The following is a 25,791-nucleotide window of genomic DNA, read 5'->3' on the forward strand; positions in this document are numbered from 1 at the left end:
ACCTTTGACCCTGACATCTGGAAACTTAGTTTGAGTCAAACAGAAGGAAGTTTTCTTTTCTATTTCAAATACTTTATAGAAGAAAATCTCCAAGTATCTACAGTCTAACTCTGTTAGTACAAACTACTTTTATTTGTGCACTTGTAGTGAACTCTAAAATATGGAACATTTGCGCAGGAAATGCATGCGTCAGAACTTTTGGGAAAAGAGAGTAACTTGGTGAGACTGGCACATTGTTCGATGCTTGTATGGGATCCAGATAACAGCCCAGATAAACATCTCCAAGGGGGTGCTGAAGAGTATAAAAGGTCCAGTTCCTTTGATGTTCTTAGATGTTCTCATTTAATAGCTATCAGCCCTGGTGCCAGAAATAACAACATGTTTAAACATTCTGTATCAAAACACAAATTCATTTAGCGTAACCTGTGTTTCCAAAGTTCATTTTCATCTTTAGCTGGAACACTAAGTGTGATGTAACTCATGTTCTTCCTGGCAGTTATTTTCATTATTATGTTTATTACTCATTTAAGAGACTTTTTTTTTTTTTTTTTTTTAACAGAGGGATTAATGAATTTAGACTGCACATTATAACATCAAAAGCTTTGGTTTCAAATAAGCCCATCTGAGCTACAGGAGATTTTCTCCCCTTATAGGAAGCTAAACAGCAACTTCAAAAAACATATCTGTGTTACAGTATTATTTTCTAGTTGACTGAAGTCATGGGTTTTATGTCAACCTGTTATATTTGCATATAATAAATGACTACTTATTTGTATTGTCCAAGCAACTCCTTTAACCCACAATCTGTTAAGATGTCAGATGCTTTCCACAGATACCAGCTCTCTTCTCAAAAGGATTTCTGATCACGTGAAAGAACAAAAACAATAATAAAGGAACTTCTTGTTCATAATTCAAATGATTGTTTGAGATCAGTTCATCAGAGAGGGAAAAGATGCATGCAAGCATTTTAACATCATGCTGCTCAGACCATTAAACTATAACAGTTAGAATAAAATAGAGAACAAAGAGTACATTAACATGTAACATTTAGCAAAAATATTTGTATGTTTCTTTTGATCACTAAGCCTATTTATGAGTGAAATGATCTTTTTCTCCCTCTGTTTTAGTTGATGGCAAATGTGTAAATTCTCAACTGAGTGCAAGCAGAGATCCCAGAAATCAGCCTGACTTCATATCTGAATGCAGAATTCTGCTGAATTTTCTGTTTAATAGATCTCCTTAGGATATATGAAGTTCCCCCTATTAATGATTTCACTAGAAACGTCAGAACACCTCGCAGGGCTTGCAGGCCAAAATGCCAGGTAACCAGGCAAAATATTTTACTTGTTTTCAGTGGGCTTAGACAACTTGACAGCATAGTGTCATAGAATGGTTTGCACTGGAAGGAACCTTTAAGATCATTTGGTCCCAACCCCCCTGCTACAGGCACAGACATCTTCCCCTCAAAGCCCTATCCATTAAGCACTGTTTTTAAAAGTCTGAAACTTAAATGTCAAGTCTTTGCATTTACTTGTGCAGATGGAACTTCTCTTACATCAGTGGAAGACAAAGGCTCCAGCTAAGGAAACCTAACAAACTTAACAAATGCTTAACCTCTTGTTATCATGAAAAGGTATCTTAAGGAGTTCAGTAAGTAGGAAGTATCTGTATGTATCAGATGACAAAAGAAATGCCTTCTTTGAAAGTGCTGCAAGTTCATTTACATAGCTTGAAGTTGCTGCTGATTAACATTATGAAAAATCAAATCTGTTAGAAACAATTAGCAAATTACTCTTTGGAAGCAGCTTATTACCTAATTGTCACATGTCTAGAAAACATGCATCCCTGCAGGAGACACACACAAATGTGTAACTGGTCCATAGTTTTTAACAATGAGAATGGAGGAGTTTTCACCATTTTGTATTATACAAGGCTGAGCGGTGTCTACATGCTTGCAGTTGCTGAGGTTTTAATCTTGCTTCTCAAAACTTGTTCAGGAATGCCTATCCACCTGTGGTACTAAAAGCAATCTTGTGATACCTCCTTTACTGTGCAGTCTGCAGATGTTTGTCAGCCTCTATTTTTCATAAAAGTGAAGACCAGAAGATAACACCATCTACCAAAAACATTTTCCCTTGCACTCTGGCAGCAAAACTGGATCATCCCAGTTGAAACTTGTGTATCTGCAGAGTAAAATGAAGAAGTCCCTTCCACAGTTTCAGATGGCTGTCACTTTAGTATCAGACTGTTCATCTTACCTTAAGGGCCATCTGGTCCTCATGAAAGGCCGTCCTGTTGACACTACCATTGTTGTGTGTGCAGCTGACTGCCATACAGCTGCCAAACATGCTATTACAGCTCCGGACAATACTTCACTTGGCTCTTAATTCAGGCTCTAGGAGGAAGAACACATTATTTAGCTTAAATGTTTTGTTTTCGAGAACTCATGAGAACTGTGGGTTCTAATCATTCTCAAGTTCATAGTTAGGCTGTAGTTATTATTGATACACATGCTCATAGAACTTAAAACCATTACCAAAGTTTACAATTAATTCTCCTTAATTTTACATCAGCATGCTTCAAGCACACAGTGCACTAGAAAGTAAAAGGTCAGGTAATTTTGGTAATTCACCCTGAAAGTCTGTTAAGCAAGCAAGGTAAACAATTCAACTGGAGAAGAATTGGCCAATTCTATTTTACATGTAATTGATGAGATGAGAAAGAAAATAGCAATTGATACCAAAGTTAATGAAAACAAGAGGAGACAACAACAAAAATAATTTCACATACTTATCTGCATTTTAGTATACAGGAATATTAGGCCAAACAATATAGATGGGAGGCAATTAATTCCATCTTCACAACTCCAAAACCAAATAAATAGCAGAAGTGCTGAGCTAGATTGGCTTTTTCAGTTCCAAAATTTCCTTATGTCTCAGCTCCAGCAAGGGGCATATTCTTCTTTTGAAGCCTAGACCTAGCACGAACATTTAAGGCAGTTATGCACAAATCAAAAGAAAAACCTAGTTTAAGCAATTTATGAATCTGAATATTCTCTCTCTGACCAGAGCAAATGCAGGATTATCTCTAAGAAAGTGCCAAAACGCCAAAATTTGTCATATTGTTTCTGCTGTTGAATATGTCTGAGGGAAAAAATAAGGAGAGGGAGAAGTAGAATAAGGAGAGAAATTGAGAATGGAAGAGCGTGACAGGTAAGTAGAAGGGAGAAATGGGGTGAGGGGGCGGAGAGAAATACTTCTACCTGCCCCAATTTGAAAACTGTTTATAACCTTTTCTTTCATTTTTGGTATGTTTTCCTTACCATTTTGGAGACCAAATCCATATTTGTTTATAACTACATCCAAGTATGTTAGCCTTCCTAAAAGACCTTATTGCTTTCTGTTCGCTTAAGGAACCACCTGTACATGGCACAAGTTCAAGATGCTTAACCTTGTGTACATAATACCATGAAATACTTGTACTAGCTTCCACTTTTTTCAGCGTCTTCAAAACCTACAAATTAATGTATGTTCTCATCATTATTTTCTGATTAAGAACCCTTGATCTTTCACACATGTGAAAAAGGATTCTTTGGTCATATATTCCCATTACAGAGCTGATTAAAGGAGTCCCTTATTCAGTTCTATTCTATTCCTTTCCAGCTTAATCTCTCAGATAAATAATTTCCTTTCCCTTACTTCTTTCCCTCGACTATCTTTAATGGATTTTCCCATACATATTCTCTTTTATGTAAATTTAAAATCAGCTAAAAAAAAAAAAAAGTAAAATTTAAGCTCCTTCTTTAGAGAAGGTGCTTTTGTAACCATTCAATAATTATCACTGTGAAGTCATCATAAATTTGCTCTTGATCATAAAGACAAAAATCTCCACTGAGATACTCTTCAAAACAAGTCTTGTGTTCAGTGGAAGGTCAGTGAACCAGAGATGTTTCCTAACTAACTAAATAAATCAATCCTAGGATCCACCAACACATACTTTCCAATGATACCATCTTTCTTTAGAAACTGCACTGCCCTTGCTACAATTCAAGTCAAATTGCACAGAACAGACACCGTGACAAGATGTGACAGACCTGCGAGATATGGTTTAGTGCTGGTGGTAGCAATAGTAATGGGAGGACAGTTGGACTAGATGGTCTTACAGGTCATTTTCAACCTTGTGATTTTGCTGAAATACTGACAAAATATTAGTCTGGCTATCAGACAGACAGAAACAGCAGTGATACATACAGAAATCTATCTGCATTTCTTAAAAAAACACCATCCTAAAATATAAAGATTTCCTTGTCAAAACTCTGCAGAGCCATGATAAAAAGTTAGGCAATTAATAAAATAAAATGACAAAAGTAGTAGCTAGTGTATTAGTTGTTATTAAGGTTAGTGACCATATCAGATATAAAATAAAAAATAATTTTAGATGTAAGCTAAAACATTTATTACAGGTGCTTAATCATGAAATTCTCTTAATCGGGACATTTCCCAGGGAACCAAATTAAACCTAATGATACTTAATGGCAAGGACTGCTGCTTAATTGGGGTGGTAATTCCAGTTAATTGGGATTCCTGCAGGTGAGTAAATGGTACTCAAATAGAGATACTGTGTCTGGCCTTCACTATGTTCAGATATTGGTGGTGCTTTGTCTTCCCTAAAACAGCCTCTCCTGTTACGGGATCAGCAAAGCAAAATTACTTCTGTGCTCCCATTTTGGTCCTTTCAAACATTGCTTAAAGTTACAATCACTCTCAGGACAGGCAGTGCAAGTCTTCATTGAAAGCTAGTGAATCTTTATTAGCATTTAATCATGACAGAAAGATCATATCCAGCTACTTCCCTTACCGAGGAGATGCTTCTGACTGAGCCTTTAGATTTCGTGTAGTTGCCAGAAAGATATTTGAAAATTGTTGGTAACAATTTCAAGTACAAAGCAGCATGTGCTAGCCAAATGGTTTCTGCACTGGCACATGAGGACAATTTTATTACTACCAAAAAAACCCACCCTACAATAAACTCATTTTTCAATGCTAACAAACAGAAAGACCTACCCATTCAAGGCGCACTTGCTCTTCCTTGAGGTTTTATTTCAGTCCATTACATGTATGCAGGCACACACTAATATCTTCAGGTTTTTGTTTGTTTGTTTTTCCTTTTTGTCATTATTGAAATAAGCTCAAGTACTACTTAGGCTGCTACACAGCATCTGAGACCCTGAAACTAAGCACTGCTAATGACAGTCAACTTATTAGAAAGCTGTGTTTTCACTATTGCTTTCTGAGGTCCTTGCTGTCCTCTGAGGGATGGTGGCACACAGCACACCAGGCTGTTCTACCTCTGCCTGAGCTGGAAGACAGGCAGGTTGACAGTTCTGTGGAAAAAGCTGTAGCTGCAGCTCCCTGGGGAGAGCACTGTTCTCTGCAGGATTCTGAAAGCAAAGTGGAGTGGCCAGAGCTGTTGCCCCTCACAAATCCAACCAAATCAATCAGCTGCTGGGAATTCTGGAGAAGGAGGGAATCTTGGTCACTGCAGACCCTACTAAACTTGTACTGGCCATGAGCCTATACTCCGCAGGGTGCAGCCAGGCTGGCCAGCTGGAAAGGGATACCAGCAGTCAGCTGAAAGGTGGTGCAGGGTCCAGGCTGCTGGATACCAATGTCCCCATGTGATCTCAGTCCCAATTAGAGCCTGAAGATCCATAGAAAATGGGCCTTGTCTCCCATAGTGGCATGCAGTCACCTCTCTGTAAGCCTCAGGGGGGCTGCTGCAACCCAAGCAGTGCCAACATGTAAGACAAGCTAATGTCACAAGCTGGGATTCCCCTACACCTCATTTCTTACCAAAAGTAGGATGGATGGTGCCTCTGCCAGCAGAGACTTCTGGCTCCTGCTGAGATCCAAACCAGAGCTGATTTTTCCCTTCTCACTCCAAGTAGAGGTTCATAATTTCAAATTGTTTCACAACAGAAATATTCTGAACAAAAAAGCCATTCGGCAAAAGCTTGGAAGGGGCTGCTTTTTCTACATGATAGTGTACCCGTTAGTAAAAAGCACTGTTTCACCGTTCTGGCACATGAATGCCAGCAGAAGTTCAACTCTGCACAACCAGAGACTGCTACCTCCACGCATACTTCAGTTGGTGCAGCATTTTAATCCCAAAGCAGCACACAGTGTGGGATTTGATTCAGCTTTACAGTGGAGAGATCCACAGTGAGAAATTAGACACACAGTAAAATATTAGCCAATAAAGACACCGAAGCCAGATTCTCTGCACATGTCTTTTGCATTCTCAAGCATTTATAAGCTGCAGATATATTTGAAGTATCACCAATCAGCTCTTGCAAAAGGAAAATGAGATCAATAATTTAGGAAGCAGTTTGATCTTTGTGGCGGAGCTGTTTAAGACAAGTGCCACCGTTTAAATGCAATAACATTCTCAGGTGAAGAATTACAAAAGCTCTCACTTCAATTTTTCTTCCTCACACTACTTATCACAGATAAACCAAAATAACTGGCAGTGAAATTACTTGACCAAAATTATCAAGATGTCTGTCAAGCTACTGCTAATAACTCCCAGGAAGTCATGTTCCCACTGAAATCTATATTGCAATGACTAAACCAGTTCTTAATTTCTTACTGACTGCATCACGAGTTAGATGATTAAGACTGCAGCTACAAAATATCAATATATAATCACAGAGAAGCCTAAGTGGAAACCATTTGTCACGCTGACATTACACTTGAAGTTACAGATTTGTCACAAGGTTTATCATAAAATATTCACAAAAATAGAAGTATAACAGCATTTCTAAATTTTTCCACAGTCAACTGTTAACTTGAAGTCACAACTTTTCCTCTTCTGCACAGCATCCATGTGCAGAAAAAACACTGTGTACAGCAAAGATCCATCCTACATGTAGGATTAGCTTAGATTCAATAACTCCCTACCAGAGTCCAGAAAACTACAGGTTTGAATCCAAGTATATCCCTGGAGGAACAGAACAACATCAACCTATTAAAACAAACAGTTACAATAAGACTTTTTTTCATTTTGAATTCCAGTTTAAAAAATGTTAACTTTATTCTACTGGTAGGCGGATGCTGCCAGTTGTAGAACAAAGAAAGTTGATGAGGACTGTTTATCCTCAAGAAATGCTGCTCTAGTAATGAGAACTCGCACAGACTGTCTGAACCCATTAGGAATTAGCTGAGGGATTTTAATGGACTCTACAGCAATTTTCACTGTGTAAGGGGGAGAAATTGAATGAGTTTAAATAAGTAAAATGTAAATTGATAATCATAATCATGAAAAAGTTTAAATGTCAAAAAAGATTTTTGGTGAGATAAAATTAATGAGGACAGCAAAGGAAAGAGGGGAAAAAAGAGAAAATAAACAATGATTAGAAAAGTCAAGACTATTAATGTTAGAAATTAGTTATTGCAATGAAATGCAAGGACTCAAAAATGATTGAGTCAGCAGGTGATCAAAAACATAAATGAATATTAAAATAATGAAGGACAATAAGTCAAGGTGAACTAAGTGAAAATCAAGCCAGAACGACTTTAAGGAATTAGTAATGAACAGAAAGGGACATCTCCTCAGCGGGTATAAATCCACCAGAGCTGTGCTGATTTAGACCAGCTGAAGAGGTGAATGTGTGCAGTCAATAAATACTGGAAAAAAAAAACTATCTTTCGCTCTTGGATCCTAATTGGAAGAAAGAAAAGAAAGCAGCCACCAAGGTAAGTTTCTGCCAGGAGTGCAACAAGCTGAAATTTTTCAGAGAAATCATTCCCATAGAAGTGCAGTCAGAAGTCTGATGTAACTATCTCTAAACTTGAACAAACATCATCAGGTTGCACTGCTCAACAAAATAAAAAACAGAAGACACACAATTCTGAAACATTTTCTTTGAGTGTTTTTGGAAGCTTTGGAAGCATAAGAGGTTTTCAGACAAAATATTTTAAGTGGGCAAAAATTAATAACCGAAAAGATGTTAAAAATCCATTTTATGTTGGAAAAAATGTTTCATTTGACCTAAAGTGCTTTGGTAGTTCATTTCCTTCAGCAAATTGAACATCCATTCTTCCCATAGCTCTAACTCAGAACCATTTATGAAGATTCTTATATTTGCTCTAATCTCGGAATCATCTGAAATACAATCAAAAACTATGTATTTCCAGTGTGTAGAAGTGATTACCCTTTAAACAATGCAATATACATAAACAGCAAACTCCATTCCAAATTCGACTGAGAACAAAACAATCTGTATTTATGTTTAAAAACAAATTCTTAAATGAATGAAAGATTATATGATATGAACCGTGAATGAACTTAGTATGAGAGACCTCTACCTAGTAGTTGGCAAGACTTAGCAATGCAGTCAAAAATAAATCCTGAAAAACATTTTTCAGACTATAATGCACAAAAGAGACATGATATTCTGAAACAAAGGAAGAAAGAAATCCCCTGATGCATGTCAAACAATATCCTACTCTGCTGCTCCCTTATAATCCTGGGCACAAAACTGATCAAAATACACAGTTGGCTGCAGAAATCAGCTTTAAACAGGATGAAAATAGCATGAACAAAAAGCATAGACACCACACAACCTGGGAAGAATGCTTGTACCTCAAGCACCACTGTGCTCAGGAGAGACTATGAGATAACTGTATTTTCTGTGTTATAGACAAATGAGAAACCCCAGCATTTCTTTCCCTTCTCTTGTCTCTGGGTGTTCATAATGACCAAGGCCACTAAAACCAACACATATGCGAAATCTGGTGAAAGAGTAGAGAATTTGCTTCTAGTCCCTGATGGAAGGAATCCCTCGCATCACTTTCTCTCTACCACCTTTCTACCACCTGATACATTCATACTTAATGTTGCCATCTCATCAGGAAGTGTTGTTGTTTTAATAGACATTCCAATATCTGCAGATTAGGCCTTAACTTGACTCTGTCACAGGCTGAAGGTGTCCCAACAGAGAAGCTGAAAGAATTAGCACACCCAGACTCTTTTCCATCTTTAACACTGACTTGATTGTTTGGTCCTGCACTTGCACAACACGTCACGTTTTGCTTTCTAAAAGAAAGTTCTTTAAATGCTTATAAAAGAATTCTAAGTTTTGCAGAGGGAAATGGTTACTAATATTCAGTATCATTAAAAATAGCATATGGAATAAGCTAAAGCAATCTATTTCAATTTAAGTTAATATAAATATTTTTTTGTAGCACAATCTTCCTGCTCACTGCTGGTAAATGGCTGCATTCTAAGACTGGTTTAAAAAATTGTCCACACAGTCACAATTGCATCATGTACATTTTAAACAAGAATAAAGCCAGAAGCTGACTCTAATTCCACCCTCCCTTGCCTCACCCAGCAAACCCCTCAGTAATGTACATTTTCAATTACTCTCCATTCAAAATTCAACAATTCAACAAACTGTCATATTAGCAACAATTGTGTCTCATTGGCAAAACCTAACACTATTATTACACAGAAACTGTCAGCGCAGAAATAGTGTCATTTCTCATTGAAAGGAATGTTCTTGTAGAGTTTCATCCAGCAGCAATGGATGGCACAATTTAGGTTATATAGCTTCTAAGCAGAACAGGGTCATTTAAATATCATTTCCAAGCAATCACTAGCTCTATCTCAGAAAATATAGTAGCATCCAACATCTAATTATTATCCTCGAACATTCTACATTCCATATCTCAGAACAACATGAAAATGAACTTCTATTTGTCTCTTCAAACATTGAATAGTTTAATATTACGATAAATCAGACTGAACTAAAATTAATATCTATCAGGTGCAGAATACTATTATACAAATTCATAGAACACATTCTAGTACAATGAATTACCTCGCTAATGAGGGCTGAAATATAACAGAGCAGCTAATAGACAGACTCTTTAACTCATGTAATATAAGTTACGCCTTAGTCAGTTACTTATTTTAATCAGGTGAAGTATTATCGTACTACATTTTCAAGTTCCTTAGGGAGACAGTATTTCCTCTGGCAGAAACCAGGGTTACTTGGTCACCTTCATCAGTGGAGGCTGTCACCTAAATTACCTCACAGTTACTACCGGTTTGGGAATACACAGAGCAATTACTAATGGCCAGCTGATGGGTGGTAAGCTGCAGTCTCCCTGCCTCTAACGCCACAGAAAATATAATCTGATGTAATTTATTTCCTGAAATGAAAGGGGTAAGTTGTTTCAGATATACTCTGTCCAAATAGGTAGTAACCACAGAAATGCTGATTCCCCCCATCTCTTGTTTGATTTCATACTGTGTATTCAAAATGAGTACAATACAGGGAAAAAGACTGTCCAGAATCTCATAGAGATACACCGGCTCTATGGAATTTCAGAAAGGCCAGAAACACCATCATAGGAATGGGAAAAAATAACAAGTGAGTAAAGTATCACATATGATTAAGGTGGATTTCACTTCTGAACTGCATGAAAGATTTGCAATAGAACATAATGAAACTATTTCATATATGATAGACTTCACGTGGTGTTACATGTTAGCGTGTAGAAGAGCTATTGGAGTTATTGAAACTCAAGTAGTAGCTAGGATGCACTTCTGTACTCAGCATAGCTCAATTTCTAAATCAGAAATGCTTAATTATATTTTCAATTTTCCTGAACACCAAACTCAAAGCTAAACTGTTGTCCAGTGAATGACACTCAGGGAAATGGCTGCAGCAACCTTAACAAACGAAAAGCACAGCGCTTAGCACAGCTCTTTTCTGCTAATGCAGTCCCGGTCACATATGGCGCTCCTTTTATCCTAAAACAAAGATAAATTCGTATGCGAGAACAAAGAGATATGCATGTCATTTGGTGTTATTTTACAAAAGAAAAAAAAAGTTTCTGGTTTTCCCATGTCAGCAATCAGAGCTTTAAACCCATGAAAGGAGATTTGCATTCATTATTTAACCACAAGGCAAGACAACATTTTTAGAAAGCATCCAAGATTGACTAAACTTCCCCTTGGGTTTCCTTTCAGACATATCTTCTTCAACCCTTTGCACAACAAACATTCCACCAGAAAAACGCATCTGCGAGGATTAAGATCTCCGCAATGCTCCTTATTAGCATATTATTTTCCTAGCCCACCCCCAATCAATAATACTTACCTTTCTCTTACAGCATTTGATAGTTCTTAATCCATCCTGCAGTATCACACTCAGCCTGCAGCTCTGGATGTGTCCTGATTTTAGAGCTTGTCAACCCTGAACATATTTCAGATAATTGTATGATTCTCTTCTTAAATCCACCAGCAATTTCGGAAACTTGCATTACAAATAAAATTATGAATTTCTTTAGCTTTAAAACTGCTGTTATTAATTATTACCATGGAAAATGTTATTTAGTGACTTAGGGCCTGATTCTGTTCCCACCAAACTCAGTGGCAGGACGCAGAGAAGTAGGATCAGGCTTTTAGCTTCCAAAGGATTAAGTAATCATTAGTAGAGTTTAATTGGACCTTACAACACAATTCTGCTTACCTCAGACATCCTGTAAGACATCAGCACATTCAAATACTGAATTGTGGTGCTGAGAAAATGAGCTCTGAGATAAAGCTGAAGGTTTTTTTTTTTATTATTTCTTCTGCATTTTGTGCTGTATGTCAGTGATGGCAGCTGCTGCAGCAAGTGCTAGAAATGAAATTGCTGCAGGTAACTCCTGGAGCACAGTCTGGTGCTGGGCACAATATCTCACAAGCACAGCAAGACAAGTTGGGTAATCTAAGAAGGAAATGGGGTAGTGGGGAGGTATTTTTGGCAAAGGATGGGTCAGAAACAAGACTTTTAAACCCTTCTTAAACTTTCACTTGTTTTGCCAAAACTGCCACTACTGTAAGAATGACATTATTCACCCATAAGGCAAAGAGGAAAAAAACACACATACAGGCTTTCAGGGTATATTAAAATTGACCTTTGCAGCATGAAGATTTAAGTCTCATTTTGGGAAACCATAGCCCATATGCTTCACCAACTCTATGCAGCTGTGTGCCCCCACAGACTCCAAATGAACTGGCTTCACGCGTAAAGTTAGGTTTTTGAGTAAGATACAACTCTGTGCAGGGTTCTCTCTTTGGCTGTAAGCTCCCTGTGCCACACTACTGCTACATCATTATCCTTTACTAAACAGAATCTGCAGTCACAACCAATACCACAATAACTGTTTGCTGAGAACTGCATCTCAGAATAGGTGAAGAAGAGCACTTGGGTTCTGCTCCTATATTACTATTGTGATTTTTAAACTACAGCACTTCCTACAACACATGATGCAACTGCTTTATTTCATTTCTGGATGGAACATGGGAGGCTATTTACTTTAGAGATCTATTTCATACAGTTTTAATTATGTCTGGTGGCTGCACATTTAGAATCCACTTTGGCAATCACAGCCATATGTTGTCATGTAAGTTTACACAGATGTAGGCCAGAATCTACTTTTTTGACAAAAGCTAACATCCGACCCCCTTTCTCAGAAGCATTATTAAAAGTAAAACCCCATTATTGACTTCAATGGCAACTACCTAAACCTTTTATCACTTTGAAATCACTACCTGTGTTACAGAATGTCACAGAGTATGTCTACATCAGCATTTTATTTCAAATCAAGAATGTGTTTTCATTATCATTCATCGCATTTTTCCCAAATTCTCTGACTGCACAAAGTAGATTCCTATTGGATGAAATTGCACTAGAAGATGTGCTCCCAGCACATCAACTGCACATCAGCTACTAATGGGACCAGAGGAGAGCCAGATGCAGTAAATTCCCCAACACCCATCTGATGTATGTTGCCCCCTCAGATCCAGATGTAAAAACCTACAGATTAGGTTCTACTTTTAGAAGTTACCAGAACATAGAGGCATTTATAATTTTTTGCCATTTATATTCCTTATATTCCTCTTTACCACTACCTTCATAAACATATTGGTACTTCCTCTCAGTAGGAGGACTGATCAGATAGTCCTCTTCTAAACAAGGAAAAATCTAAACATTGTTACACACATATTAATTCTTACATGCTTCCAATTCCAAACTGTGTTTCAAAGATGCAACAAAATGTTGATGAAAAAGCACATTACAGTTTTATATTTGCCACTCCTAAGTTAAAAATAGCTTCACTCTAAGCATGTTCTCTAGGCTTTGGTTTTCTGTGTTTTGTTATGGGTTTGGTTTTTTTTTTTTTTGCTTTCTTTTAACAAGACATTTAGCACCAACTTTCAATATAAGTAGTATTGCAGCCTCTCAACTACCACTGCAAGTATTTGATTGTTGATTTTCTTTAAATCTCGTACAACAGCAGCTCTTATACAGAGATACCAAAGATATCTGAATCTTCTTTACTCACTATTCCCAAACTCTATGGCAATTTGCAAAGCCCCATTCATTCTTTTGCTTAGTTTCACTAAGCCAAGATGAAGATCCTAAAGTCTCCCAAGTGGTCTTTAATTGGTGGTTGACAGGAATTCACAAACACACTCACTCAGACTAACAGTGGATGTTAACCATTATGCCTAAAGCTCCTCAGGATTTTTTTTGACAGTCCTTCTTTAAATTATTGCTTACAGAGTTTTTGCATATTTATCCTCAAAACCTCTTGGTCCAAAGCAGCCAGAATGCTACCTTCACCTTTAAATAGTGTTATAATTTAATGAAAGAAAATGATTACATTTTATGATTTTTTTTCTGTTCTGCTTAATAAAGAAATATGCCAAATACATCAAGGACACATTCTCCAATATGTTCAAATCTCAATCTATAGTTCTGTGAAGAACTTTCATAGGAAAACTCCTACTTTATACCAAATTGTTCCTTCTCCGAGGGTAAGATATCACACATATGGAAAGAGAGGCCAATGTCCCATATTAAACTGGAAAAATAATTTACATATTTCCCACTGGATCATAGATGCTAATTCAGTTGTGTACAGCCGCTCTGCCGCACCATTACACATGCAGATGATGATTTCCTTGACATCTACATTAGTTGTGTTAACGAAGATGTCAGAATACGTACTCTTTTAAAGACAGCACCAGAATGCCTTCACTCTTCCTAATACTACTTCCCCCTTCCCATGCTTTAGGAAGGCTGTTTCTGTTTATAACAAAACAGAAGAGATTTCCAGTCCCCCTTTATGGAGGCTCACATCAATAAGCACTGTAACAAATATTCCAACAGGCGATTGGAAGTTTGCTGAAGATGGTGTTTGGAGCATGCTACTTTTTTCAGGAGTGACACTCATAACCACAAAGGGAGCACCACTGCAAAGGACAACCTTCTCTCTCTTGTAAGTTCAACCTAGAACTGAAAGGGACCAAGCCACATAGCAGTCATATCAATGCTATCACAGCTTAGAAGATATTAAATACAAAAGCATCTACAGAAAGCAGCAGAAAATCCACTGAAGAAATCTTTATCAGCTATTCAGCATCACTTGGAGAAGTGAAGGGATAATCAGTTAAGTAAGGATGTCTGAAGTAGCTTGGAATCTTCAGTAAAGTATAACGCTATTATAGTAAGTGATATATCAGCAGAGCTGGGCAGGATGAAGTAGAGAAAGGTTTTGAGATCCTGAATATCTCAGATACATTCAGCGCCTCCCATTAAGTGGGATACACAGCATTGCAATTTTCCAAAAGTTTCACAGTACCACATAGGACTGGGCTTATTCAGCTTGGCAGTGGGAAGTAAATTTCACAGAATAGCTCTGGTAATGTAACAGGGAAAAGATTATTTGCAACTTTGTCTGAAAGAAAAGAAAAAGCGTGGGTGTTCTTTTAAAATAACAACAAAAAAAAGTGAAAAAGGTGTAATTACTTCATAGCAGCTAGTATAAGTAACAATACTGAACAAATTGCAGTGATTACAAAGTCCTCTATAAATATGGGTAGCACTATTCTTGACAATAATTAGTGTACAGCATCTCCTCAATAGTATCATGATTAATATTTATTCTGATGTTGTTTTTGTTCTGAGAGATGGGAGGGGACAAAAAGAAGGGAGATAACCTCTTAGAGAGCTGAGTATGTTTGCAAAGCAGAACAAAAACAACCAAAAAAACCCATTTTATTTTTCTGCTTGCTGTCATTTCCCCCTCCCCTCAAAAAGGCAATGCAAATGGTGCTTTACTGGTTTTAAAAGTAAAGCCAGAAATTATGTGGAGTTGGGACTGCTGAATTATTCATGAGTTCTGATTGAATGGGATCATTATCTCTGGCCTTACAAGCTAATAAATACTGTCTAATGTCTGGGTACTGTTTTGATCTAATAGTGTCAGAGGGGAAAAAAAAAAAAGATTTCTTTTTTGCAAGCTAGAGCCTAAATTAGGGAGGAGCTCCCTGATGAGTTCATTGCAGGAAAGTGATGGCCTTTTTTTCCACTTCTATTGACTACAAGGTTCACTTCGCAGATCTCCATTTCATTTGCTGCAAAAGCATTTTAACTTGGGTGTGAGGTTAAGATGTTGCTCAGTGGTGTCTATTTTCAGCAGACATATTCTTCCCACCTATGTATCTTTCTAATCTCCTGCATCTCACAGTATAAGATTCCCCAAAACCAGAGTACCTTCAAAGAGTCAGATGGAGCAGAATAAGGGATTATGCTACCTCAGCTTCTGCCTGTTGGCAACCACAGAACCTTAAACTGCATTATTCTGTGTTTTGTTTCATATTGATTACTGTGAATCTTTTTTTAATCTTTGATTAATGTCACTATATACTAAATACGTTACATAGAACCTGAATTAAGATTCTGATCAGACTTATCAAGGAAGGAGAGAAATCTGTTAGAGGTGCAGTGCCAAATATTGTCCATTAATAAGATTTGAAAGAACAACAACAAAAGATTCAAAACCCATATAAATAAAAACCAAGCTATTTCATTGGACAGTGTGTCATATTCATTCTTGAGCATTACCTTTAGATTGCAACTTGCTCCAATAAGAGGAAATAATTAGGATATTATTACAAGTTTAAAAACCTCTCATAATTAGGTAGGGATTAGTAACTTCGTTTTCATATGATTAACACAATAAAACCCACTTTTCCCCAAAGTAATCGGAGGCCTATTAAACAACATGAGATCATATATCAAGGGGCCTTTTAGTAATTCAGTAGTTTGTAACATTTATGCAGACTGAAAGTCTACCACAAAACAGCTGGCTTCCTTCTATCAAGAAAATAACTCAGTTTGGGGTTTATTTATTTTGTTGTCTAACACAATCCTCAAAATCATACCATTTAATTAAGGATATTTTAAACAAGAGAAGCGTGTGAACAGCTAGGGGAAAAGTGTGAACACATTCTCAAGTAGTGTATCAGTAATGGAGCTCTCTGCTGTTGTCAGTTTAACATGGGAGGATCCACCTGCTACATCAGTATTTTAAGGAGTATCTGCTAATAATCAGCACGTTGCAAGCTTAGAAATGCCCACAGCTTTATGGTATTTTGTTAGTAAAAGTGTGAGATCCTTAGCTCTGTTATGATAACCAGGCTAAATACGAAGCAAATTATTGACACATTTGCACTTTGTAGACACAGCTCATAAACAATAAGTAATAAAGAACAGACGCAATGTAAATTTAGCTTTCTGGGTCTATTCAGCAGAATAATTCCCCAAACATTACCTTTTTGGTCTCCCTTTTTAGTGCTTGTAACTGCAGTTATAAGTGAAAATTGTTCCTTCTGTCGCTATTTAAGTAGGGACATGATCACCCATCCTGGCTTTTCTGCATTTTCTGCATATGATGCCAGCCATTGCCATCAATGAGACATTCGCAAAGTAACCATTATCTGTCACACTCCTGGACCAAAATAACAAATAATATGCCTGGAGGTGCTGCGTTTTGTGACTGCTAGTTTCCCCGCATGGCATATGCCTCGATAAGACTCAGATGAGAGGCGACTGCACAGAACTGTGATTGTGAGATGACTTAGCAGAACCCGTGATCATGTCCTAATGGCCTCCTGCAGAGGGGAACAGGGGTAATTGTTTGTCGGGAAAGAACACATCTGTAAGGAGGCATCCTCTGCAAACCAAGCAGCCATGTGGAAAAAAGAAAGGGAGAATCACAGTGCTGCAAGGCTGCATTTGAACCTAAAAAAAAGAGTAACAGAACAAGGTGAAAAATTAAATGTATTAAATGACCAGGCTAAAAAGCTGCTATGAGTGCACACATGTTAAAAATAAAGGTCATTCCAGACAGCTTTGTTCTTTTTAAAAGACCAGGTGAAATTCTACGAGTCCCAGCAAGGAAAGTTAAAGCAACAAATCTGTGAAATGTAAACACATTCCCTAGCAGCAGAAGTGGCCACAGAGCAAACAGCCTTCCTTTATGCATTCATTTGTAACAAAGTGGCATCATAGCCTTCAACTCCTTTGCTGCAAAATTTTCTCCTTTCAGCTTTTTAATCTTCTGTTTACTTTCCATGTGATCAGTGCATAGAAAACTGACATGCTCCCAACATCCTTTCTAGAGCAAAGCTATTGGATTTGAGAAATGAGAAACCATCAATGTCAAGCCAGGCAATTAGGGCATCAGTCACATCAGTGGGAACTTGCTTTTAATGTCAACTGGGGCAGAAACAGGCCCTTAGAGTATATTAAGGACCTTACTTTATACCCTTTCAGCATATTCTATTTGATCAGAAATAAACTGGAGCAAACAAGCTAATTAATCGCTTACAGAACTAATTCCCCAGACCTTTCAGCCTACATCTTAATTGTTTATTTTCTAACGACAGAATAGCAAACATACTAATCTCAACAGAAGTATAATTTCCTACAAATCAACCAACCTATTAGTGCTTTGCTGATCTATCAGCTAATAGAAAATAGAGTTCTTTGAGCTTCATAAAACACTCTGTACTCATGATCCATTTTTGAGTTTCAGAATCTTTCTTCAAAAATTTACTAAAAGTGAAGTAAAAACTCTGAGGGCTACAGAGGGCATTCAGCTCTGCAAATTAACTGTGGTGGAGACTGTGTAATGTTCCCCATGTAGTTTCATGGCATACAGGCATGTGTTTTCCCACAGAAAATCCCAGGCAAGAATATCAGAGCAGTTGGTAAAAGTACCAAACTGACATCAGCTGAGAAGAGAACACCACTCACACTGGAGCATTTCTTCTTCAAGGGAACAAAAAGATCTAAGTTGTTTCAATGACAACAACTACTCAAGGGAAAAACACACAAGGTCATTAATGTGGTGCCAGCATCAGAAGGCCTGTTACAAATTTACCTTCAAACTGTTTTGATGGGAAGTTGGGCTTTTGACTTAATCTAATGATCTTGATTAAGTATTTATTTAGAGAAAAAACCCATATTGAAATCTAATGATCTTGATTAAGTATTTATTTAGAGAAAAAACCCATATTGAATTGAAAAAAAAAAATATTTTAAAGTTGTCCCATTTTTTTTTTTTTCCTGAAAAATGATTTTCTTTGTCCTTTTCCCTTAAACATTCACTAAGGGGAATTTCCTACAGGCAAACCTATCATATTCTGCCCACTGCCTGTTTGCCTTACCAAAGCTGCTGAGGTGCACCTTCAGTCTCAGACAGACTACATGGCAGCAGTAACACAACTGAGCATGAAGATGCTTCCTTTGGGTTCCCTCAGCATACAAGACCCAATCTGCTTCCTAAAATATAAAGACAGGTCTACATAACCCCAAAGAATAAAAAACATGAAGGTACAGATAGAGTAGTGAAAGGAAACACACCAGTTAGTGGATTTTCATGTTTGTGCTGTGTTCTCCTTCACTACACTTAATAAACAAGCCTGGTGGTGCTACAGCTGTGTGTTTTACAGCTCCTACCCAGAGCACCTACCCTTCTAAATTTATAGTTCACGAAAACACACAAAATTTCTATTCTACATGAGATATACTGCAGATTTCTTATATATGTAATATATTCCAGTTTTAAACAACTCTGAGATCGCAGAAATCTTTTCCAGTACCATCATATTTTGTGCACTATGAAAGCATACATTTTTATGTGACTGGAAAATTATGTGAAAAGTTTTAAAAATACTTAAGTGACAGAGAAGTTAAAAATCACCATTTCTCTCCTAGAGCTTTTAACACAGATCTTCCAAATATCACTTAATACAGTTTTATTACACTACTTAAGGGTTTTTATGATTTTTAATTATTAAAACTGTACTTCTGAGTAAGTGTCCTTCTGTTGTAACACTGAGGAGAATTTGCATCTAATTGCTGAGATACCAGCATGTGCTTTAAAATTGAAGAACATTTAAATATTTTAAATAGTGCTTTAATCCTATTAGTTTTGAAAATGATGAAGGTCAACCAAAAAAAAGTAAACGAGCAGCAAAGCTCCTATTCAGCAGTGTTTGTCAGGCAGCACACATTCTCATTTTAACTTTCACTACAGAGCACTCCTAAAGCAACCTCTGTCGTGGAGGAAGAAGCAGAAGTGTGCAGTTTGTGTCTTCACATGCAGAAGACTTTGGTGCCCTTTTGCACTTCCAAAAAAAAAAAAAAAAAGCCATGGGGAGCCATCTCCTTCACCTTCTTCATAAGAGCTTTTTTGACTGTCCAGAAGCCACCAGACTAACACATGGACGTTCAGATCGACTAACAGCAAAATATACCAGGGATCAGAAATAAGGAAAGATTTCATTTTGTCACATTTGTCTATTGTGCCATTAATTATCACCTATACACAGGGGAACCTAATCAAATAAAAAGCAGCAAAACGTGTCTACAAAATCTGTGATTACATTTACTATAAGAGAGAAAAAAACACGCTTTGTTTTCATATCATATAAATCTCAATAATGCACAGATTTTTAAATCTTGTCATCTTACAGAAATGTTTCACGTAGACTCAGACCAGGCAGACAAAGTACAAAAGGAGCAAAGTCAGGCAAACTTCTAAGGTATCAGTACAACTTTTATGATCTCACAATGATATTATGGGCACACAAAGAAGATTTTGTTTAGAACTAAGTGAATAAATTTTGCAAAAGTCTGGAAACTCTGAAAAGGACAGAATATATTAATATCTTAGCAATTGAACATTAACGATTTTATATTTGATAAAGAATGAAAAGTGTTATTTAAAATACTTTATGAATATTGTGAATTCTTATGGATTGCAAACCAGACTAACTGGATGTCATGATTTCTTTTCTGTATGAAGCAGTAATTAGTCCTGGAACATAAAATGGAATAATCAGTTTCACATCCCATAATGAAAAGGATGGTATAAAATGTGATAGGAAAGCACACAATATAAAATATAATGGAGATATTGGCCTGTCTGCGTGGTCACTCACGAAGAAAACTCATGCCATAGAGAAGTATGAAGACTACGTAGGAAGCCAGGCACTAACAAACTAATACAAACTTTGTTCTCATGTGAAGATAATGGTGAGATTTCACTGCTATCTCAATACTGACATTTTTATCATAGAAAGTCAAAGTAAGAATCATTTAAAAAAGAAATACTGTGCCAAATAAAGTTTAATCTCTCTCCTTATCTTTGAGTACTACCCATGAGAGTAATCATTTGGTGAATTGTCTCCAAATTGGTTCCTTGACTGAACCCAAGGCAGATTAAGATGTGGGCAGCTCAAAGACAAGAACAACTATTTTCTCATTTTCTTTCTTTAATTTTAGCCATCATACCTCGTTCAGTTTGAACCCCTGGCAGTGTATTAAATCATTCTTCTACAGAACAAAAACAGCATAAACAGCCAAAATTCTATTTCACACTGAAGTGAAAACAAAAAATACTCAGTTTAATGGGTGCCTCAAATGAACTATAACCCCCTCCTACCAGGTATTGCCTCTCTGTCCCAGGTGCACTGTGGGTTGTTGCTTTTTTTTTTTTTTTAATGCCTATTGCAGTTTCTACCAGAGAACTATTTCTGACATGCTTGAAAATCTTGTAATGAAATTGTCATGCTAGCCAACAATGAATCACAGCTGACAGAGATGGTAGACACTTTAAAGTTTCCATTACTTGTACACGCTTGACAGAAAAGATGTACGCTATTGCATATACATGCACATCACAGTGAGTTTCAATCTGCACACATATATACATATATGCACATATCTTACATAAGATTTCCTAATTTAGAACTGATCTCTAGTAGTATTTTAGCACAGTAACCTATATTGTATCTTGCTACTATTTTTAACCATTGCATGGTAATCAGTAAAAGCATATGTAAACATTTAGGAGGAATCAGAATGTGATTCTGAATAACTGTTTTGATGCTTTTAGCCAAAGAAAAATAAGTTTGTAAAATGTGATTTTCTAACTCTGCAGATTTTTTCTTGGAAAACTGAGTAAAAAGACTTTAGTGCCTTGTTACACTAATAGCTCTCTCCTCTTTGCTAACAGTTTTAAAGTTCCAGTTAGCACTACTCTTTTGTCTTAGAAGAAGCACCAAAACCCTAAGCAATTCCTGACACCATCAAGAGCAGAAATGACTGGGAACTCCACAGGTGGTTCTCGAACAGGACACAACAGCAGCACCCTGTGCAGATCCATTGCTCCTCAGAGAGCTGCTCAGGGCTGGTCATGTCCTTGACTTTAAGGAATCCTTCAAATTCATCTTACAACTTCATAAAGCCAACACAGCTTTAAGAGGCTGATGCTGGCCATGTTCCTGTCTCTCCAAGAAAGCAGACAAGTTATAACTATATAAAATGCACAACTCAACAAGAGTTATTGAGAACTGTCTGTATAACATCCAAGACACTCACATGAAAGCTCCTAGTTTGAACAAGGTAGAACAGGAACTGGAGGTTTCCAGGAGAGTGTCCTGAAGTACACATGGGTCTCATGATACGCATTTTCACCTTTCAAATAAGGAAGCATCAACAACATTAGTACATTCTTGAAAAATGTTTTCCCATAAATGGGGTTTTTCTGAAAAAAACAAGAGAAACATTTGCCAGTTCTTTCTACCACTGCCCTAGTCTTTCTTATTCTCTGGCAGATATCCCTGAGAAATAGCATACAAAATAGAAACGTGTTGATTTTCCATGTTCTACCTCAGTCTGATTTAGCATAACGCTGCAGTATTTTTATGACTGTTATATCTCCAATCACTTGATTACTGAGTTGCATCATTGCTGAACCCCAGCCCATAAAAAAAAAAAAATGAGGGAACACAATGACAGTCAGCCAAAATATCACAAACAGCTGCTTGTCTAGACATATTAGTAGTGTCCTGAAACCTTGGCGGCCTGGTGGTATAATCTAAAAAAATTTACACCACTATTCTTGAAATGTTTTATTGTGATTATGTAAATCTACTCATTTATTTTCACTGGAAAACATAAAAATGCGGACATAAGAAATCATGAATCATTTCTCCCTCAGTTCCTAACTAACACTATGATTCAAAAGGTCTATGCAAGCTTTTTCCTCTGATGAAAGGCTCCCAAGAATAGCATATTCTATAACATGAAGGAACAAATTATTAACAGTGATACAATATAATTATTTTCTTTCTGTTGTATGCGCTTATTCTGTTGTGGCAATTATTAGTTTTTAAGCAATTAAGTTATCTGAAAGGCCTCTGATTTAATTAGAAAACAGTCCCTTCACAGTAAACAAAAAAAGTTTAACTTTTTTTTTTTAAACTCCCAGTTGAATTTATCATATCATTTATTTGTTTGCTTATTCTCACTCCTAATTAGAAATAGATGGTTTTCTTCAATTAAAATGTGCACATAAACTCTGCAAAGTATGTAACAGATTGCCACCAATGGCACAAGGTATTGACAGCTCCCTCTGTACTCAGTTATTGGTTCCCTTAGCTTGTGAAGAAAAATACATTAGGAAAAGGAAAGCAGAAAATGGTCTCTGACGTGCTTTAACCATGAAAGACATCTGCAGTCAAAGAAAGGAGGAAATTGTAGAGCCGTGGGTCTGAACTTTGGATACTTTCTTCCCATGGCCTTGTTTGTATGCTATTTAAATCAGAGTTACCTCAGGTTGTCAGTGATCCAAACTGCAACTTTTCCTGATTCCAACTTGATTGCACCTTTGAAAAACTGAGCATCTTTGAAAACAGATCTACACCAAAAGTCTCCAAGTTTAAAGAGTATTTAATGGCTAGAGATATTCTGACTATCTTGGCTGCTCAGATGGGGCTTAGATGTTTTCAAGATGAAAACAGAGGTAAGAATTTGACCGTCTGTTTTTGTCACTTTAATATTTGGCATTTCTGTGGCCTAAAAAGGCTAGGGAAATCATTTAAGAACTAATGAAGAGCTATTTACCTCCTAAATCTTCTTCCCTTGAGTAATGAAATAATTACCCTCCCATAATCATGGAAATATTCAACTTGAATCTTAAATTGAGATGTTGTGAAAAGTGGTAGTGATGTTACATAGGTGATCACCATGGTAACATTTGGAAACTGCACTGTCGTCAAGCCAGGAATGTAGTTTTGCTTTTCCCATAAGAACAGTATAAGAGACTAGGGCTGAACTCTTCCAAGATCCCAGAACATAAGTAAATGCAAACATTCATCTGTCTTATCCACAGGGACAAATGCTTTGAAACAACAGCAACAGAACAAAAAAGCCCACAGCCTGACCCACCAGTATCCCATCCATAGAGTGAACAGTTTGTAATGTGATTCTATCATTTATTAGCTTTTTTCCTTTTTTTTGGGGGGGGTGGGGGGGTGGGGGGGAGAAAGGAGGATAGAGATGTAGGAATGTTAAGTCTCTGTACAGTAGCTCAAGACAGATCCCAAAATAACTATGCAGTGGGACAGTGGGTAGAAATTGGAAGACTTATTTACATAACTTACATAATTAGATATCATACAAAATATTAGAGCCATTACCTACCTTTTAAAATGTGGCTACTTTACAGAAACAGTCCTCCCATTCTGCTTGAATCTCTGATTTCTCACAATGTAATTTTTTATACTAGTAGTGGCCACTGTATCCAAAGCCACTTCAGTTCAGGCAATTCTGTCCAAGTACCTCCAAGCACGAGTCTTGCTGACTGTTGAAGGGACTGGTGAGCAATGCTGAGAAAGTTTTTTTCAGCAAGCCTGAGAGATATGATGAGAGACCATACACTGAACATACATCCCTTTCAGAGAAGGTGCAAGATTTTACGTATTGCATAAAACATACAAGACAGTACAGAAAAGAAAGGAAATTTTAACAGGGTTTTCACAGAACCCAGGGGATGAAAAAATGTTCTCTGAAGTAATCCACAACAAATAAGTGATGAGAGGCTCTGTATGAAAACTGAAGGATCCAGAAATTTGCCAGCTCAGGGATACCATGAGTTTCCCTTGCAGTTGCCTTTCTGCCTACATGCTGTGTGGTGTGAAGCACATGACCCTTCCTTCCAAGGGGAGACTAATTATCTGAGATACTAATTGTACATTAAGCACAATAGAGAAATTGAACTGTCTGTGGTGAGTAACTAGTGCTTTGGAGATAGTAGACAAGATGTCCAAATTACTTCGCTTGTTCATGGCTGGGATAAATGGATGTTGTGTTCCTAAAATGTACTCTTTGTTAAAAAAATCCAGATCAAAAAATAGATCTTGAGAAACAATGTATAATTCTAGAAAATTACCAGGAAGTAGAAAATTAAATCCTCCTGAAAGTGACCTTCTACTGCAGAATTAACGGAGAACATTCAAATTCATTCATTGGAAAGAAATCTCTTTGCTGCAATAAAGTAGCAAGCAGCAGGTGACGTGACAACAGTAACAAAGGCAACATATCCAGCCTCTGAAGCAGTTCCATTTCCCTCAAGCTAAGAAGTTGAGCTGCAGACTGCTACTGCTTGTCTTCCATTGTGCACACTGGAGTTGTAGCTCCTAAAAATGACCATTTTTAAAAAATTCTGAACTACTTAAAAAGCTCCAGCATCTGAACTCAAGCATGAACCCAAGAGGACTGGCCACAGCTGCTCACTGATATCAAGCCTGGGCTGGGACTGGTGCAATGTCATCACACGGCCTTAAGCTCCCTGCTACCCAGCAGTTCAGGGCCACTGAAGGAGGCAGCAAAAATTTAATGAAATGGGAGCAGAATCCACACCAAACAGGATCCTCCTTGTCTGCTTAGCACAGAAAAGGAAGACTGAGATAACACAGAAGGAACTGGGGCTCAAGATCACATTGATAAATGTAGAGAGATGCTGAGGCAGAAACAGCATGTGGTATCAAGTAAAAAATACCTGCTTTAGCCAAGTACAGACAAGGACAATTCACAGGCTTTTAGGCTGTTTGAAAGACATAGATCAGCACAGTGTTAGACTCTGAGCAGCATTTTCTTTCTTTTGTGGACAGCAGGAGCACGTGGCTAGTGCAAGACTGCCTACAGTTCACTCTTGGAGACTTTAGAAGCAGTAAGAGTCCTCTTTGTTCCCAGAGAGTCTGGAATAACCATTTTAACAGATGACATGTTCATAGTAGACTATGGTCATGTGAAAGATACAGCAGACTTCTTCCCCAAAAGAAATTCTGCGTCAAACATCCTTTTTACGACTCTGTCATCCAAGCAATTTCAGTCTGTGGTCAGCTGCCCTTCCCAGAAACCCATTTTCATAACCACAATATTTTCAAGAACTAGACCTGTTTGTCTCATTCCCTTTATCAGGATCATATGGGTTATCCTCTCATGACCCAACCCAAAGCTGCTCTCTGGGATGATCCTGATTCTGGTCAGGAGACCAAGGGAGGCTCAGCATTCCAAATAGTTCACCC

The 25,791-nt window shown here is 37.3% G+C and overlaps 1 long non-coding RNA gene across 7 annotated transcripts in view; it reads right to left on the reverse strand.

Moving 5' to 3' along the window:
* The window catches only part of LOC116230821 (uncharacterized), a 183,032-nt gene that overhangs the window by 12,272 nt on the left and 144,969 nt on the right, over positions 1-25,791 (reverse strand). For 5 of the 7 annotated variants that reach the window (XR_016469642.1, XR_016469643.1, XR_016469641.1 and 2 more), the window contains 4 exons: positions 23,906-24,114; positions 21,800-21,895; positions 2,791-2,977; positions 2,259-2,395 (listed from right to left, as the gene is read on the reverse strand). This is a non-coding gene — a long non-coding RNA (uncharacterized LOC116230821). The remainder of the gene's footprint in view (positions 1-2,258; positions 2,396-2,790; positions 2,978-21,799; positions 21,896-23,905; positions 24,115-25,791) is intronic. The other 2 variants (XR_016469645.1, XR_004167308.2) reach the window with 2 other exon arrangements.

Source organism: Phasianus colchicus, chromosome 10, assembly GCF_987193195.1.
Source record: "Phasianus colchicus chromosome 10, bPhaCol1.hap1.1, whole genome shotgun sequence".
Classification (NCBI taxonomy): Eukaryota; Metazoa; Chordata; class Aves; order Galliformes; family Phasianidae; genus Phasianus; species Phasianus colchicus.